This window comes from Phalacrocorax aristotelis, chromosome 9 (assembly GCF_949628215.1).
Source record: "Phalacrocorax aristotelis chromosome 9, bGulAri2.1, whole genome shotgun sequence".
NCBI classification, from domain to species: Eukaryota; Metazoa; Chordata; class Aves; order Suliformes; family Phalacrocoracidae; genus Phalacrocorax; species Phalacrocorax aristotelis.
In genome coordinates, this window is record NC_134284.1 from 37,633,715 (window position 1) to 37,646,297 (window position 12,583).

The window sequence follows — 12,583 nt, forward strand, 5'->3', positions numbered from 1 at the left end:
CCAATAAATACCTGAAAGTAAGTCATATGGATAGCGCAAGCATCCCACGCAGGCGCCTGCTGAGGGAAAAAGTGTCTGGTAGGCACTTACATTCCTTGGAAAACATCACTTTGATCATCTGTGTCCCCCCTTTGGCCACCTAGGCAGGTGTACTGCACGCGTCGTGCTCGGTGGACGCGGCGGCCCGGCCTTTCGTGCCCCCCGGTACCCAGATTTAACCGAAGAGCCAGCGTTACGGACGAGAAGTGGTAACGGGGGGGTGTGACAGGCAAAGCAAACTGCGTTAGCTTTGCATGAAACTTCTCAGATGGTAATTTTCTTTCCTCCTAAAGCTCTTGTCTAAAAACAAAAGCCAAAACTGTTTATGACCAGCCCCAGGGTGCTCACTCTTCTGGCAGTTATTTAAAAGTTTCAGATGAACTGAGGGAGTCCAAGCGACTCTACTGAATTCACCGTGCATTTATCTTGCGCTGCTTCGTACTGGTATGTGCTCTGCTCCTTGGCTGAGGTCATTCCCATAGTTACAGACCAAAAGAAACCAAAGAACCTGTTTCCATGCTCCGTTCCCGGACCCCATCCCACTCCTCCTGCCCTTCCCCCTGCGGCAGGGCAGAGGTGGGTGCCGGCCGCCCACCCGCACAGGTCGGCTCCCCAGAAGAAGCTGCAGTGAGCAGGGGGGCAGACGCCCAGCTCCGGCGCTTTACTGGCATCTGTGAGGCACAGGGAAGTTCAGCTGCTGTGATTTTTCCCAAGCCAGGATAAGGGCTGCTCAGTAGAACAGAAAACCCAGCACGTTTCAGCCTGTGCTGAGCAAAACCTCTGGGGTACCCCTGGCTCTGTCTGGGGGCGACTGGCAGCTGAGTCCAGACTCCACGAGGAATTTCTTGGGGAATATGGAAATAATTGTAATTGCATGATCTAGATCTTAAACTGTAATAATCTGCAAGTGCAGAACAATAATGACAGCTGTTTCTAAAAGTCATACATGTAAAAAATTGCCCATTCCTTGAAAGCTCACATTTTTTAAAATAGAATCACAGAATCATTAAGGTTGGAAAAGACCTCTGGGATCAGCAAGTCCAATCGCCAACCCAACACCCCCAGGCCTCCTAAACCATGGCCCCAAGTCCCACGTCTGCACGTTTTTAAATCCACCCCCAGGGACAGTGACTCCCCCACCCCTCTGGGCAGCCTGTGCCAGGGCCTGACCGCTCTGGCAGGGAAGGCGTTTTCCCTCATCTCCAACCTAAACCTCCCCTGACGCAGCTTGAGGCTGTTTCTTCTTGTCCTATTGTTAGTAAAGAAGATGTATTTAAAAAGTACTGTATTTCTTGCCCATAACCTACCTGCTTTGAAAATAAGGAAAAAATCATTAACTTTGTAAGTTACAAGTCAAATTTTCTTGACTGATTAAATTAAATATTTTAATGCATTATTCAACTAACAATTAAGAATATACATCTCAAAATATGGCTGTAAAATGAGAATTTAAGAGTTTGCTTCTAATTGTACATAAGATAAACCGAAACAAAACCAAAGAGCTTCAGCATAGACTGAAAACTCTTTAAACAGAAAGAGAAATTGTTTAACATTCACTTAGATCACTTAGGGGACCTGGGAAGGGCTCCAGCCCTGCCACCACGTGGACTTGGAGGAGGAGCGGGCTGAAGCTGTGTCGGGGTGCTCGGGTCCGTCTCAGGTGTGGAGATGGGTCCCCAGGGAAGGCTCCAACCTAAGAGTGGGCTGGGTCAGCACACCGCCCGTGCCGGGGTACAGCGGGTCCCCCCAGAGAGCGGGCACGCCGGAGGAGCACCCAGCCGCCCCTCGCACCCGCTCCTGGCCGTTCTCCCGGTTCCCTGAGCCCAACAGCCCCAGAGCCCTCCCTTCAAACCTCCATCACACGCACAGGACCCACAACTGCCTCCCGCCCGCTCTGAAAGCCCGAGCCCTCCCACGCAGGGGTGCAAAAGGCTTTTCTCCACGCGGTACAACTGGCTGCGTCTCCACACCTTTCCTCCCAGCCGGGGAAGGACGTTGCGTGGGTCGGAGCCAGCCGATGGCAGGTCCCAGAGCTCCGGGTGCCGCAGTCCTGCCCGGGGCTGCTCCCACCTCCGCCCCCGCGGCGCTGCTGTGGCTGCTGGGCCCTTCTCCCCCAACTTTTTGAAGGCAGTTTATGATCAAATCTTTTTTTTTTTTTTAACCTAGAAATTGCTTTAATTTACTATTAATGCACTTTCACAAGCTCCAGCACATCAGAGCACTGCGATTTTAAGACTTGGCATAAAAACGATTATTGCACTGTAAAATGAGATGTATCCAGTCATTTAAAGTGTCTTTCCATCGTCCTGAACTTTGTCAGAATTAAAAATTGCAACGATGATGTCTTAATGACTCTGCAAAGTAATTTTTAATAGCTAGAGAACTTGCCGGCTGCACACACTGCAGACCCCATGCCTGAATATTTCCCAGTATTTTTGTAATTTTGAAATGCCTTTGGCAAGTGAGAAGAAGATTTGGAAACTGTATTACACAGTCCTCAGATTATGTGTGAGCTGGAAGCACACGTTCATCTTCCACGGACAGATTAAAGTGTTCCCAAACATTAAAGTATCAGCTGCAAAAATAGAGGGTATTGGCAAAACTGAAATAATTTCATTACGTGATAACCTTGGAGATACAAATATTCCTCTGACTATTTCATTGTCGTCTTAAAAATAAGCAACACGGCAATGCGTTACTCTCCTTCCAACTGTGCTGTAATGACCAGCTATCCACATTTTTTTGGTGTTTCCATCATGCAGCCGCTGAGAAAAACATGTCCCTTCAGCAGATAGCAAATGACAAACGGCCCAAATTCAGCCCCCAGAGCCGCGCCTGACTTACGCGAGCGTCAGAGAAAGGTCTCCTCTGGCATGGCCAAGGCAAGGAGCAGAAATGCTCGCCATAACCCATGGGCTGCCGGAAGGGCCTCGGGGCCGCCTGGGATGGGCTGTGGTCCAAAGAGCTCAGCCCACCCCCATGAGCTGTGACCATCCCCAGCCTGCCCCCCGCTTTCCCCCGGTCCCCAGAGCCCTGGCTCCTCGCGATTCATCTCCCCATGTGCTGCCCAGTTCTGGAGGAGATATTTTGGGGGGGAATGGCAGCCCTGCCACTGCTCTGCGGGCAGTGCGGGCAGCCTGCCTTTGCTGGGCACGCGAGCTCCGTCAGGCTGCTGCCGGGGAAAGGCAGCTCCCACCTGCCCAGACCCTCAGATTTGGGCCCTTTTCGGCCCCAGCTTCTCACCAGGTCTGTCCCCTCTGCCACCCCGGGCAGCTCTGCAGGGACAGTGCCGGTCCCAGCAGCAGCTGGGGGGCTGGGGGGAGGTGGGGAGCAGGAATGGGACTAATCCAGTGCCTGGATTATGCCAGACCAAGTTAACCACATAGCATAACTTCTGTTTTTCTTCCTCCCAAAGAAAACCACTTTTGCTTAGCTTGAGGGCTCGCATAAATACCTGTTCTCATGGTGGTGTCCTGGGGAAGCCCCGCTCCCCAAGCCCTGAGCCTGCCGGCAGGCGTGGGCACCGCGTCCCTTGCGCCGCCCGTCCTTCACCCAGGCTGCTTCAGCACCTGTGGGCGAAGCACCCAGATGCCATTTTTATTTGCACAGATTGCTCTGAGAAGACCCTCTCACGCCATAGCCTTCTTGGAATTTTCTCTTTTTATTGTAAATTAGTGTTTCAACTAACTTGCCTCTGCGCGCTGTAATTCCCCAGCGCACGCGCGTGGCCTGTACAAATACGGATAACCCTTCATGAGGCACACTGCGCTAGCTGACGGCGGATCCCTGGCGGTTTAACAACCTGGTGTGGTGTGAGGTGACCCTGCTGGCTATCGCGACAGCGGTGCGGGAAGAGGCAGGCTCTCTCGCTGCCTCCTCGCCGGAGCTGATGCACTCCGGGGTGAAGGTGCGTTACAGCTGGTGACCGAAGGGACCCCAGGGGCTGGAGAAGGTGGAGAAAAGGAAAGTGCTTCAGTTTCAAAACTTACTTTTTCAGAATAGGTATAATGGTGTTTAACTGGAAGGGAAATAGCTTTTACCCTTCAGGCCTCTAGCGGGGAGAAAAAAAGAGCTGCTTTTTCCCCCTCTCACAGAGGCACACAGCAGGTCGTGTTCTTAGGTGGTGCTATTAGAAATTCAAGTCCTGTGCATTTGGAAATAGAAAAATTATATTGCTTTCAGTGATGTTACTTGAAAGTTAGAGCTGAGTGCATGCTTGAGTGCTTTATTTAATTGGAGACCAAATTCAAACACCAATAGCTCTGAGCTGCAAATTTGGGTACATATTTTAGACCTAAAACCTCCAGGCTGCAGAGCCGTTGTTCAGCCCATTATAAATGTTAGGATGCAGCAGGTATTTCATCCTGATGTGGACCTGGATTTACCTTGCAGAATCCCACCACTCTTGCTGAACAACGCAGCGCGAAGGCATCGCATGCTGCGTTGTTGGTAGGTATAGTTTAAGGTTCCTGTGCATGCTAAACTGTATGCAATAGTCTGTACCCATCAGCTGCACTACTGCCGCAGGCAGCAAGGGGACTGTGATGAAGGAATTGGCAGTAAGTCCTCTTAAATCCCTCTGCCCATCTCCAAAGGGCTGCACCGCGCTCTCCTTGCCATCAGCAGAAGATTGCCAAGGAGCGCGCCGGCGCTGGGGAAGGGGCTGCCTGTGCGTGGGCATCCCAGTGGGACTCTGTGGAGCAGGTTGATTCCCGGGGCTATCAAGGGTGTGAGCAGAGCAGGGATGAGCAGAAACACCTCATCTAAGGCTGAGAGAGTCGGGGTTGTTCAGCCTGGGGAAGAGAAGGCTGCGGGAGACCTTATTGCTGCCTTCCAGTGCTTAAAGGGGGCTGATAAGAAAGACGGGGACACACTTTTTGATAGGACCTGTAGAGATAGGACAAGGGGTGTTTCTAAACTAAAAGAGGGTAGGCTCAGGCCAGATCTAAGGAAGAAATTTTTTATGATGAGGGTGGGGAAACCCTGCCCCAGGTTGCCCAGAGAGGTGGTCGATGCCCCATCCCTGGGAACATCCCAGGCCAGGCTGGACGGGGCTCTGAGCAACCTGCTCTAGCTGAAGGTGTCCCTGCTCATGGCAGGGGGTTGGACTGGACGGCCTCTAAAGGCCCCTTCCCGCCCAAACCATTCTGTGATTCTATGATTCTATGATACTACAGCTGCTGCCAATGCATGAGCTGAGGGAAGAGGCTTCCACCAGCTGGGGAGAAGAAAACGCAGCCTTTCAGCCTGGAAATAGAGGGGCTGCTGTCTGTGGGAAAGCATGACAGTCAAACACAGGAAAAAAAACCCCACTGAAGCCAAAACCAATTTCCAGTTCAGGAAAAATCCTGGGTAACAGCCTGATGTGCTCCTCTGCCCATGGGAGCAATTGCAGCTCTGTAATGTGGGTGAGCAGAGCGGGACACGAGTGTCGCTGGGCAGCCGCCTCCAGTAGTGCCAAGGAAAAGGGAAACAAGGAAAAAAAATGTGGAAAAGTCTGCCCAGCTCAGTCCTGTTGGACCAAATAAGCCCACTGGTGACCAGAGCATCCCCAGGGAGGGGGGTAAGGGGGTGTGGGACCCCTCCTGCCTAATCTGGGAGAGCACCAGCCCCCTTAGGGGGCTTTGGCCTCAAGCAAAACACAACTGGACCACACATCTGCAGGAGTTTCCTGCAGATGGGAAACATCAGCTTGGCTGCCCTTCGAAAAAAGCGGTACGTCTGTGACCTTCCCTGCGACAGCCGCGGCCCATCCCGGCTGCGGGTGACCGGAGTCAGGAGGCAGCGGGGAGCTGCAGGACGCTTCCAGCTGCCGGGATCGCCAGCGCGTGGGACAGGCAGGACTGCCGCCGAGGGGGGAAGCGGCAGGGAAGAGCTGCTCTTCTGCCCTCCCTCAGGGCGCTGCACAGCCCTGAACAGAAAGCCGGACCAGCCTATTTCCCTTGTACGATCATGATCAACCACATTTTTTCAACTTCCAGTAAAAAAATCTTTCAGTAACATGGAGCCATGTTCGGAATCACTGTCTGTTTTGGGTGCGCCCGTGTGTTTTGTTGTAGAGAAAGGAACAAGGAAGCATAGCTCAGCCCCCCAAACCCACCCTGTGCCTGGGCTGCACGGGGAAACGTGGTCTCTCTGCATGTGCCTCCAAGAGCAAGGAGCCTGGCTGTACCTGCTCTCCTCGTGCTGGGTGCTGGCACCCCAGATCGCAGTCAGCGCCGTGGAACATAGAATCATGGAATCGTTAAGGCTGGAAAAGACCCTTAAGATCATTGAGTCCAACCGTTAAGCTCGCACTGCCAAGTCCACCACTAAACCATATCCTCAAGCACCACGTCTACCTTTCCTTTAAATACCTCCAGGGATGGAGACTCAACCACCTCCCTGGGCAAGCCTTGCCCTGGGAAAACCACCTGCCTGATCATGGGGTCTCCCCTGCCAGGTAAGTATGCTCAGGGCCTCAAGGGTCCAACCTTTAGGGGTGCTTGTGGACCCCACAAACCCATCCTGTCACCTCTGCTGGCACCAGCACCCTAAAGGCATGTGTTTTGTCTCCTTGAGGGAAAGTATTTGAGGATGCGAATAAAAGGGGTCAAAAACCTTTCTCCAAATGCCCCAGCCTCTGCCTGCACCAGCGAATAAACCGCTGCAGGGACTGCTTTTGTTCTGCTAAAAGGGTGATGCACTGGGTGTGTCTGACCTCCTGCTCTGAGGGTCACCTCTCGGCCGCACAGGTTATAAAACACAAAAACTCCCCCAAATCCTTCATCTGAGTGGCATTTTAAAGCAGGGAAGCTGCACGCAGCACGGTCCCCTTGCAAACCCAGGCAGGCAGCATCCTGTTAGATCAATTCGTGATGCAGCAGTTCTCCAAGTGATTTTTGAAATGAAGCTTGCTGCTGTGTCTTCCCAGGTGCAGACGCCAGGCCTGAGCCGAAGCAGGGCTACTGCCCAGATCACGCAGGCAAAAGCTGCTGGAAAGTCAGCACTGAAAGAAACAGCGTGGAAAGAACGCAGCGTCAGGCACCAGCCCTCCTGCAAGCGGAGGAGGCCGAGTGGAGGCGAACGCAGCCTCCCGAGCTCCAGCGCAGATCTGCTGCCTTGTCCGGGCAGCTGCTGCCTCTTCGCCAGCCACAGCAATGAGCCGGGGCCACAGGAGTCGTTTGAAGGTAAGAGCCAGGCTGCGGGTGGGCGCGAAGCCTCAGGGCAGGTGATAACACACAAATTGCCTGCAAGCATTTGTGCGCGGTTCTGCCCACGAAACAGATGCTGTGTCTCGAGGGAAAGGTAATAAAAAGCTCCTGGCGGCAGCCACTTCCAGCTGGGTCTTGGCTGCCCTTCGCTGCCTGCCCTGCCGTGGGAATAACGCATGCACACTCGTACTGCACGCCCTGGGGAGCTGTGCGGAGACGTCTTAGGACATTAAAAGACCAAAGCAAGATGTACCCATTGCTGCTTCTGACGGTAGCGAGCATTGGGCTTTCTTACGCCTTGGGCGATGCCTACACCGCTCTAGGCTGGTGCCCTCCCCCGGAGCACACGGGCAGCGGGTCCCTGCCCTCCCGGCTGTTGGGTTGCTCTGTCTTACAGCAGGAGCCTGGGAAGAGAGAAATCCCTGCGGCTGTCCCCACCAGAGCCAAGGGCCTCCCGCTCTGCACAGTGTCCATGAAGTGAGAGAGAAATCCCTGGTCCGAGCCGGGGGACAGCTCGGTGCAGGGCTGCAGGGACCCCGCAGGCATCCCCAGAGGGAAGGGGTGTGGGGCTGGGGCTGCAAACCCCCACCGCCTTGCCTCGCTCCACATGCCACCCACAGGTGCATGGAGCGGCCTTAAGGCATGGATGCAACTGAGCTGCAGCTTGGTTTTTTTCCCCAGTTTGTCTTTAAAGGTTGGAGATGGCTGCATCTCCTCCGTCAGGTTGCTTTTTCTCTAGGGAGCCTTAGCTACCAGTGCTGCAAAGCCAGCCCAACTGGGTATGACCCAGCTAGGTCCAGATGGGAGCCTGGGTTTCTCCATCCCGCGTATCCCTGCTCCCTAGCCTTCATCTTCCCCTCCTGCCCTGCCGCTCTCAGCCTTTCCTCCCGCAGGCTTTTTAATATTGCTGCTGCCTAAAAGTAGCAGGAGCGGTGGAAAATGCATCTGATGTTATGCAATTCATGTTATAAGCCTTGCAGAGTGTTATCATCTGCTGAATTTTAAAATCAGGCTCCCTGCAGTCAGTCTGTGCCTCCCCGCAGAAAGCTGCTGTATCACCAACGAGATTATCCACCCCGCTGCCAGGCTGCCCCCGGCACCGGCTGCCCCCGCGCCTGCCGGGACGGCCCCCGTGCCGCACACGGTGCCGGTGCCCGGTGCCCGGTGCCGCTGCCGGCTGCCAGGTCCTCCTCCTGGCTCCCACCGTCCGTGCAGAGAAAGGCTTTCACGCTTCAAAGAGCAAAGGTCGGGGTTTCCCAGAAGACAAGCTAGAGGAGCAGAGAAGCAAAGCAGAGAAGCAGCGAAGGGTCAAAACGAGAAGGTAAACCAACCAGAAATAAGGGCTGGTTGCAGACAGCTCTCCTGCCTGTCCGTGGGGGCACACGTGCGCTGCCCGTGACGTGTGGGACTGCGGGTCCCCAGCAGAGAAGCTGGTGGCAGAGGATGCCCAGGCAGAGCCGGGCTTTTTGGGGAGACACGATTCACCCGACTTCTGCTTCCCAGAGCGCTGTAAACCTGCTACCGCTTCGTGGCACGGCTACAGCAGCTACAGGCACTGTGTTATTTTACAGTCACCCACAACAAACTTAGAAAGACAGAAATATTTGCTACGATTACAACATGAAACACAGGAAGAGCCAGCAGTGATTGCTGAATGCTGGCCTTTGGGTCAGTTGAAGTCTTTTCTATAAACCAAAACGCCTTTGCGTGCCAGCCCAGGCGGGACGCGCGGGGCAGCGCGGGAGCTGCGCTGGGCGAGCGTGCCCTGCTGCAGAGCAATGCCCAGCCATGCCAGGGAGGAGCGGGGAGACGAGCGGCAGAAATCCGTGCCAGTGGTTCCCCCACCAGTGACTGCTGCTGCTCACTGGTCACATCTCCCACCACCTCCAGTCCTCCTCCTTGTTTAACCAGCTGCTTTCCCTGCCTTCGCTAACAAACTGCCATGCTATTTCCTTCCTGAAATGATTTCAGCGCAACAGAAACAATGCGTACCTGCCAAGAGGTGACGTAGCCTGTTATTTTGGAAGTTTTCTGACTTTAAAAGGGGTAAACTTGAAAATTCCAAGAGGAAGAAGTAGGGGTTTAAATTCTGACCATCAATCCCTGGCTAAGTCGGATTCAGGGCAGCGGCGGTTCCCCGCTGGACCTCGCCGTGAAGCAGCACTAGCTCATCCACTGAATTACATTTTCTACTAAGTGTTACCAGCACTGGAAACACTCCTTCCTCAGAAGCCAGGGGGATTTCTGAACAATTCTTGCTTTCCGGGACCTGGATGGACTGGATTTATTTTGAGACTGATTCCCTTCCAAATTTTGCTCCGACTAAAATCAACGCTGAGCGCTGTGTTGTCAGGTTTGGCATGGCAGGGAGCCGGCGGCTGCTCCCGGCACAGGGTGGCCTCGGCGGGGGTGTTTGTTTTGCCTGTGCTGAGCACCGCCAGGCTGGGTTAACCGGTGGGAGTCTGGGGGGTGCTGAGCCTGGTTGTGTGGTTAAAATTGCACCTGAAGCTTGAGGCATCCCTCCCTGTCTGTCTCAGGGATGAACAGATGGATGTATTTTCCTAAATACCATAAATAAAAAGTTAATGTCTTCAAATTACTAATATGTATATTGCCAGGAAAAATATAATGAGATAAAGTGTTTGCTTTCCTCTGCTCCTGGCACAGATAAACGTTTGACTCACCAGGGGATGCTGAAAGCCCTGATCCATCAGCTCCAAGCTGCCGGTCATATGAAAGCAGGCAATTGGGGGCTTCAAACACCCTGTGCTTCAGCCCAGGGAGGGTGGCAGGGCTGCCTGCCCGCAGCGCGGCGCGAGGAGAGGCGGAGGGAGACTATTTTATACTCATGTTTATACTTTTTACCCTCTTATCTTCTCAGACAGGCACCCAAACTACCCCTGAGCTTCAAGCTCTGCTCTGCTGCATGAAGGATGCTGCGAAGGATGCTGCCTTGTTGCACAAAGGATACTGCGAGGGTGCTGGGGCTGCAGCTGCGTTAAAGGCACTGCAAAAGGGAATGGCCCAAGTGACATCGGGTTCAGGGTGGCAGCCCAGCAGGCTCAGGGATGTCTTTTTGGGGCGAGGAGGGGAGTTCAGCTCCTCCGTCCCCAGAAGAAAGAAATTGGGCAGAGCCTCATGCTGCCCCCCTGCATCCACAATTGGCTTGTGCTGCTCGAGGACCACATTGGCTTTAGGGACAGTAGGGGTCCCTTGCTCCTGCCTAGGGCTGGAGCCTGAACCCGGGACAAGGGGGACTACGTTGAGTGTGGGGGAATTTATGTGGTGCCAAGGCTGCCCTGGTGCTGAGACGGGGTCACACGCTGCTGGGATGGCACCTGGGTGCAGCTCCTCCAGCGATGCACGTCCCTTCCTCGTCAGCTTTAATTCATTGCATTTAGAAAGACCGGAGAAAGTGTGTTTCCCCGAGGAACAGCTTTCACAGGCCGTTTTCAGGAAAATGAAAAGCCTCTTTTTTTTTCTTGGTTTTTTAAATTGAGAGCTCTTTCACTGAGCGATGGCGGGGAACAGAAACCTGCAGTGGTGCTGGGTGGTCACTGGATGTCAGTGTTGATTCATACAGGGGCAGGCACGGGTGGGGGCTTCAGCCCCACCCCGGCAGCCCGGGTCCCCCCACTGCACCAGCCGAGAACCCCCTGCCCAGGGGCAGCCGCCCGAGAGGTCAATAAAACCGAGCAACGCCGCTCTCGCTTTGCGATTCTCTCTCGAGGCCATGGGCACCGACGTCGGGGTCCCCCCATCATCATCATCTCAGGTGTGATGCTGCCAGGGCTTTCTGGGGGGTTCCCCTGAGGTTCTGGGGTGCCCCTCCATGCATTTTGTCCCCTGCTAGCAGCCACCCCAGCTGCCGTGCTGCACGGCTCTCCCAGCCACCTCCACCCTCGGCCGGCGCTTTCCCTGGCTGCTCTGGCCTCATTGCGAGGATGCTGGTCGCCCAGGGACCCCCACCCTGGGCTGCTGGTCCCCCTCCCCTTCCCCGCCACCATCCCCAGGCGGGACGTGCCATCCCTGCTGCTGCAAGGCCACATGTGCCCGGGGAAGGAGGGCAAGCGGGTCCTCAGCGGCTGGTCCTCCGCGGCAGGATCTGGGGAGAGGGCTGAGGGACGTGACCTGAGCCCCCTCCCCAGCAGCCCCAAGCAGTGAGTGCTCCTGGGCCTCAGGGAAGTGATGTGACCCATGGAAATGCGCACGCAGGAGCTGGCCACTGCTGGGACCCCCTGCCCTGGGACGCTGGAGGGGCTGCCCCTGCAAACCGAGCCCTGGCAGGGTGGCACAGCAACATGAGGGCAGCGCTGGGCTGGCAACGAGTCTCTCTCTGCAGATCTCAGCTGCTGAGGCTGCAAAAGAGCCTGAAACAGCACAGCTGGGTCAGAGCGGGACCCGATCAGCGTGAGCCTCCAGCCCCAGAGCCCACCGTGGGGTGCAGAGGTGGAAAGCTCCTGGTCTTGGCTCATGGTTGAAGGTGGAGGAGGAAGAACCGGGTTCTGCTGCGAAAGCAGGGTGCTGGAGAGCTGCAGGGAGGGCCGGTGCCTCTGCAGGAGGAGGTACCCCCACCTCTGAGCATCCCAGTACCACTGCTGGGGGAAGTGCTGAGGTTGGCAGGGTGCTCCCACCCTGGGGGGGTGCACCCTGCCACAGGCGGCCCCTCTCTCCTGCAGAGCCCACCCCCAGACCGGGACCCCTGCGGGCGTACAAATGCCCCATAACGGCTTGTGCTGGGTTGCTGTAAAGGGAGATGCTACCTCCTGGCTGGGAAATGTCAAGCTTTGTAGCTGGGCTGTGCAATAACAGGTTTTAGGTGGAATTAGAGGTATTAATGCACCACCGATCTCCTGCTGTGAAGCCCTCCGCTGTGGTGGTGGGATGACAAGAAAGTTTTTCTCCCCCTGCTCTTAGTCACCTGCAGAACCTACCTTAATGAACTGGGATCTTCCCAGCTGGAGGTGCAGCCCCCTCCCCATGGCGCCAGTGAGCTCCTGGGCTGCAGCAGCGGGCACCGGGGACTCCCTTCCCACAGATCCATGCTTTGATAACAGGCTCCCTTGACTCTCACAGCAGTCGGCCACCTTACTCATGTCCTCCTCTTCCTCCCCTCCACCAGCTTACTGCTGCCTTCATGGATGACAGAGGGAGTGTGTTGCTGAAGCGGGTTCTGGTGTCGCAGAGACCCTTCCCTCGGGCAGGCAGAGGCTTTCCATGCTGCCAGGTGCTGCCGGTACGGCCCTCCTCCGGGGTCTGCCCCAGACATCTCCGTAGGGGACGACAACTCCTAACTCCTACCTGGTTCCCACCTGCAGCTCTCCCCCTGAACTTCCTTGGGGTCCCCTTTT